Source organism: Homarus americanus, unplaced genomic scaffold, assembly GCF_018991925.1.
Source record: "Homarus americanus isolate GMGI-L3 unplaced genomic scaffold, GMGI_Hamer_2.0 scaffold31037, whole genome shotgun sequence".
NCBI lineage: Eukaryota > Metazoa > Arthropoda > Malacostraca > Decapoda > Nephropidae > Homarus > Homarus americanus.
The window spans coordinates 19,120,413-19,126,908 of NW_024722227.1; positions in this window are offsets into that span (position 1 = coordinate 19,120,413).

The following is a 6,496-nucleotide window of genomic DNA, read 5'->3' on the forward strand; positions in this document are numbered from 1 at the left end:
GTACATGTAGGAGATCTCGCAGTAAGGATGGAGGTGAGAAAGGAAACTCACAATGGCGTTTTCTATAGATACTATATGTACAGAACAGTCTGGTGCTGGGAAGTTGCTGCTTGGTAGAGGAGTTGCTGTGGAGGAGCTTCTTTTGAGGAGGTCTTCTCTGCTTAAAGCGTGGTGTGTCTGACCCTTCTTGACTTGACTTGACGTCTGTGAATGAGTAAAGGGCTGTGCTTTATGTGCTGAGTGGGAGGACAGGAGTTAGGATTGGAAGTACTTTGGTGGCAACGGTGCATTTGGGGGAGGGGGGATTGGTTAGGATCAGGAAAAGTGGGGAGGAAATTTGAAGGAAAGTAAGAGATTGACCCAGTATCCGGGCTCAACCAGATATGCTGAGGTTATAATAATTATATATTTTAACTTACATCTTGCGTGATTAGGTTCTAGCTCTCAAGCCTTTTCATTGGTAAAATATGTTAAAATTTTGCGGTAGCCATTGTTTCCAAGGAAGGAGTGACGACCTCTAGCCAGGTTCTTGTGGGAGCTGGCTGAGCAACTGTATCTTTGTTTTTAATAAGAGTGGAAGGAAGGGGCAAGAAGACATGTGTTGGAGAGGCCAAGGATAGTGTCCATTGATCACTCTCATCTTTTTAATGAAATATTTTTGTTTTAGAGAATTGAAGCTTTTTCTTTATAGTAGGGAGGTTTAATTTCTAAGAGGTGTAGGATCCAACTTGCTACTTTTGTTCACGAGGAGGTGGTCCTATCTTTTTGGTTTAATTGAAAGATTAAAGCTTGACTATACAGTTTTTTTTTTTTTATTAAATTTGATAAGTTTTAGTTGTATTTTGGTATTGGTGGAGGATTGTTGACTTTTATTCTGCTTAATCTGGCAAGAGTGTTCTTCTCTTGCTCTTCTTACTGGTTCGTTGTCGAGCCAGTTAGCTACAGTTTCTGAGTCTAACTCTCGTACTTGTTCCCATGTGTTCTTTTGGCTTGGATGTTGATGTCTACGTTTACTGCGTTGATGTTGAACATAAGGTTCTTCGTTTGTTACTCTTTCTTCGTAGCTGGTGTTATATATGAATCTTAGGCTTTTTATTCTGTACCGTTTGAAGTTTCTTGATTCTCGTTGCACTAAATGGGTTGGTTGAGGGTTTACAGGCGGGTATACATTACTGTTTTTATTAGTGCCGTGCATAATTTCCTTTTGTTTGGTATGTTCAGGTTTTTAATCTTCTTATTTTTGAGAGTTTGTTCCGTAGTTTATTGGACTTTCGTTGAAGAAGCTCTGGTAACCATTTGTGATTTTCAGTCCCAGGATGCTGCCTTCGTTGGTGTATGGGTAAATTTCTCCATATACTATTACTGGTTCGACCTTTTTCTTGGCAATTGGTATGATTTTAAATTTGTTGATGTTTTGTCCGTATTTCCATTTCTTTTTTGTAGTCATTTTGTTTTGTTGCTAAGGCCGTATGGCGTGCCATCATTGCTTCTGATTTTCCGGGATATGATATGATTTGTGTGATGTCATCCACCAAAGATAATGTGTTCGCCTTTATGTTGCGTTGGTTCAGGTAAGTTGCCGATATATGGAGAATAGTGTTGTTGGGATAGGACGCCTCCCTGGGGCCACTCCGCTTTCTAGGTCGAAGAATTGGACCTAAATGGTTGCCAATTTGTAGCTGTGCTGCCCTGTTTTGGAGGTAGTCACATAGGATTCTTTTCTATTTCTGCAGGTAGGTCCTAGTTTAGTATTTTATATATGCTAGTCCGTTGTGCCACACTTTATCAAATGCCTTTTGCTACATCTCTTAAGACTTTACTTGGTTTTGCTTGCTGTTTTTTCTTTGGCTATATTGATTTCTGTTCTGTTATTGCCTTTATTGCCGTTTGGGTTCATCTACCTTTCTAAAACCGTGTTGTCTTGGGTTGGAGTTTGTTGTGTGGTTAACCAGGAACTTATCCAGTCTGTTATTTAGTATGCGTTCCAAGAGTTTTCCCGGTTATTTCCAGTAAGGATATAGTGTAGGTCTGTAGTCTAGTATCTGTTTTTGATCCTTGCCTTCCTTGGGAATGAAGATCATTTTTGCCCACTTGAGGGCATCGGGAAAGTAACCAGAGGATAAGGTTGAGTTGTTAATATTTAGGAGAGCTTCCATTGGTCTGCTGGGCAGGTTTAATAACATGTTTCGGGTTATGCCGCTCATTCCAGGGTATTTTTCTTTAAATTTGCGTCGGCAGTGTAGTAGTTCGTCGTGATTTATGAATTTATTGGGTCTTAGTCTTTCTGGGTTTCCTGTAGGAAGGGAATCAGTCTATTGCTTTGTTGTCTCAGCCAGTCTTTAATTAACTCTTCGTGTTCTTCGTCAAAATTTTAATTTTCTTCTTCTGATATTTTGAAGATCTTCTTCCATTCTCTTCTGAAGGACTCTTCTTGTTCATGGTCTGTATAGAGTTTTTGTCCGTTTTGGTCTTTAATGTAGTTTAATGTCTGTTTTTTCGTGCCAAGCAGGTGCACTACCTGGAAGCGTCCTTTGGGTACAGGAAAGGTTTCTGAGGGAGCCCGTTGATGTGTCGATGTATCTTAGAGGACTGGCAGGCCAGGCACTGGGCAGCCCATTTCCGAGTATCAGCCTTGATGCCGGGCCAGATGACACGTTGCGTGAGAAGGCGCTGGGTGGCCCATACACCTGGGTGGCTGAGACCATGGATGCGGTCGAAGATGGCGCGGCGGTGGATGTGAGGCACGAACGGTCTAGGCTGCCCACAGGACATGTTGCACCACAACTTGATGTTCGTGCCAGGAACGGGGAGTTCTTGGAGGGCGAGACCTGAGAGAGATGTCTTGTCTGCTGCAAGGTCTTTGTCGTTCTCTTGAGCTACGGCGAGCTGTCTGTAATCCATGGGTGCAAATGAGGGAAGAATGCTGGATATACAACGAGAGGGTGTCGGTAATAATCACGTTGTGGCTGCCCTTGATGTGTGTTGGATGTAGCTGGTGAACTCCGAGATGAGCCAGTGGCGAAATGCAGAGATGTATGTGTCTGGGAGGCTGAAGCGAAAGGCGTGGACGAGGCTTGTGATCAGTAAAGATGGTGAACTGACGTGCTTCGAGTAAGTGCTGGAAGTAGCGACAGCAAGATATATAGCCAGGAGTTCTAGATTGAAGGCGCTGTAGCCGCTTGAGTTGAGGTGGTTGAAGCCGCTGTGAGAAAAAGGCAATGGGCATGAGAGTTCCGTTTCATCTCCTGTTGTGAGACTTGGCGCCCACGGCAGTAAGAGAAGAAGCACGTCTGTTGTGAGAGAGTGGTCCGGGTGTTGAGGGCAAGGGGTGATCCAGCAGGGTAGGAGTGTGATGTGTGCTGCTTGATAGTGGTGAATGCTGTAAAAAACCCTCTTGGCGAGTCCATATGAGGCTTGTGTGACGTCTTGGGGAGTCCCTTGAGAAGATCGTGGAGGAGCGGGGATGTTGCTTAACCTGGGCAATGAAGCGGTGGTAGTAGTTGACTAAACCCAGGAATTCTCAGACTTCTTCGCTGTTTCAGGTTTGGGAACTCCTTGATGGCAGTTGCAACTTCTGTAGTAAAGGTTGGATGCCGCTCGAAGAGACTCTGTGACCGAGGAAGATGATGGAGGAGGCTCCGAAGTCGCACTTGGCGGGATGAACTTTCATGTTGTTGTTCTGCAGGCGTTGGAGAAGGAGTTGTAGGTGGTGATGATGCTCGGCAGGTGTTGGAGATGCGACGAGAATGTCGTCTATGTAGGCAGTGACAAAGTCGAGGTCATGAAGCATGTGGTCCATGTACCTCTGGAAGGTCTGAGCTGCATTGAGTAGTCCAAAACTCATGTAGGCATATTCAAAGTGACCGAATGGAGTGGTGATGGCTGTCTTCTGGATAACTGCAGGTGCCACTGGAATCTGATGGAAGGCACACTCCAAGTCGATCTTCGAGAAGATAGTCTTGCCTTGGAGTTTGTGGCGGAAGTCCTGGGCATGCGGGATAGGGTACCTGTCAGGTTTGGTGACGAGGTTCAGGGCTCTGTAGTCACCACGCATCACTCAGTCGTTGGGTGATGGCTTTGGAACCATGTGAAGAGATGGCAAGGACTCTTTGAAGGCTCGAATGATGCCGTCTTGCGAGGTCTGTTGAATTCCCTTGTAGCTGCGTTCAGGAGCTCAAGGCGAAGGCGGCGAGGCGTGAAGACTGGAGGTCCTGTAGTCTCGATATGATGGAAGATTCCCGACGTAGGTGGTGGTGGAGATACTTGGGGTGAGAAAAGTTCCTTGAACTCCTTGAGGAGGGAGAAGAACTCGTTGGACGGCGAGAGGCAGGTGATAGCGTCGGCGACTGCGGCACGTGTAACCCAGGTCGTGTGTGCTGTAGGCTCATGGATGAGGCAGAGGTTGCTTGGGTTCGACGACGAGCTTGTGGAAGGTGAGGAAGTCGAAGCCAAGGATGGGTTGAGAGACGCCTACTACCACGAAGGTGGTGGGAAGACCAAGGTCTAGGGCAAGGATGTGTGCGCCATAGGAGGCGATGGGGGGTACCGTTGGCAGCGGAGCAGGTCATATGAGGGTTGCTTCGATGTGTCTCGCGGTGAGGGTCTAGACGAAATGCTTCGGTATGACCCCCAGTGCATCATCATAAGTTGGTATGCCTGCTCGCCGTACGATGCAACAGCTTGAGATGGGGGTAGGGAGCCGTCCATGTAAGGTATACTAAATATTTCATCAAGAAATCCATTAAGTTATAATACCTATAATGTTATTAATGTATGTATCGTGCTGGGTAGAAGCAAGGCATGTGTTTGGTCTTAAGCCACTGACCGATAAATATAACAACATTGAAATATACATTAAATGGAAGTGTTTCGGAACATCATAACTGAGACAGACCTCCAAACAGACATTTCACCATTCCGTCACTGTCCTAACAGAGTTTCATTCATATTGAGTTTCACAATATGCTTACTCATGTTGTTCACGGTATGTCTGTATACTACCCTGTCCTTTTGATGTAATAGTTTTATTGTCAATAAAGTATTTCGATTTCGGTATGTCTGATTTATGAAGAGTGACAAAGCAAATAGTACTTGATATTAGAGTGAACAGCTACAGCAATATACAATATATCGGTCTACATGGGATCTGCCATGTTAATGATAGGCAAATTGCATTGGTTTAACACCGAAATAAGGTTTCAAGTCAAGGGACTTGCAGGCCTTTGTGGTTGTAAGTTTCAATGTGGTAGCAGCTGTTTCATTGCGTCTAACCCATCATGATACTATGGGTTCATTCACCCCAGTTCGCCGTGCTATCTCAGCGTTATGTAATACCCTCGTTGTGAAGGCCAATAATAGCACCTCTTACATCTTGCGATGTATCCCCAATAATTCGTAGGTTCATTTGATGTAAGATCCCTTTGATGACTGGAATGGCGTTCGTGTCCATTTGCGAAATTCACTCCGAGTCATGTAATATATGATCTGAAGCCTCCGAAGATTCACAGCATTCGAAAACATATACAGTACAGTATACTCATTCATGCTCAAAGGTCGCGGATGTAATACTACCAACAGTTCAGAAACAGGTCGAGTAACATTGCTCGGAAAGCCTCGAATCACATCGACCCCATGACTAACAATACTTTTTGAGGGGAATGTACAGTCTCGTTCAAGATTCTTCGAACACTGCTGGAAACAGCTGGCAACTCAAGGTCGTTTTTTTTACTGTAGTACGTAGTATAATATAATACGAAACAACAAAGCCAAACCGTTAATTAAGCAACAGGGAACTAAGAAACCAATCACCGATCACGTTTGCATTCATTCATAATTTTACTACGTACTATAGTAAACAAACGGCCTTGAGTTGCCGGCTGTCTCCAGCAGTGTTCAAAGAATCTAGAACGTGACTGCATAAAGAAAGACAAAAGTCGTGTCATGAAATTTGGTGAAAACATATGCCGAAGGGCTAAACTTTTGGTGCGCTCGGCCTTGTGGTAGGACAAAACCGCGACACGACTTTTTTCTTTGATTGTACAGTACATTAATACTGATACGTTCCTTGATAAGAGAGTGGAGTTTGAAACCCTACTCAAGATACTTCAACCCGATATACTGTAGTAGGTGTTGTAGAACTGTTGTACAAGAACAGGAGAATCGACCCAGAGGACTGAGTTCAATATATTGCAGATGTATATAACTCATTTACGAACCTTTCTCGGGCAATTTGCAAGAGGGTGTGGTTATCTATGCTAGGCAAGACCAAGCCAGCCAAGTGAGGGTGCAGGGAGAGGATTTTTTTTTTAAGAATCAAAGTGGTGTAAAATTAAATTAATGGAGAGAGACTTGATCATTGTCGGATGTATCTACAGATCCCCAAACTGTTGAAAATGTTCAAAGGAGGGCCTGCACTTCGGCACCTCAGCTACCCTGAGAGATTGGAGCGCCTGAACTTGCCTAGCTTATACTACAGACGGGCAAGGTGGCGACCTAA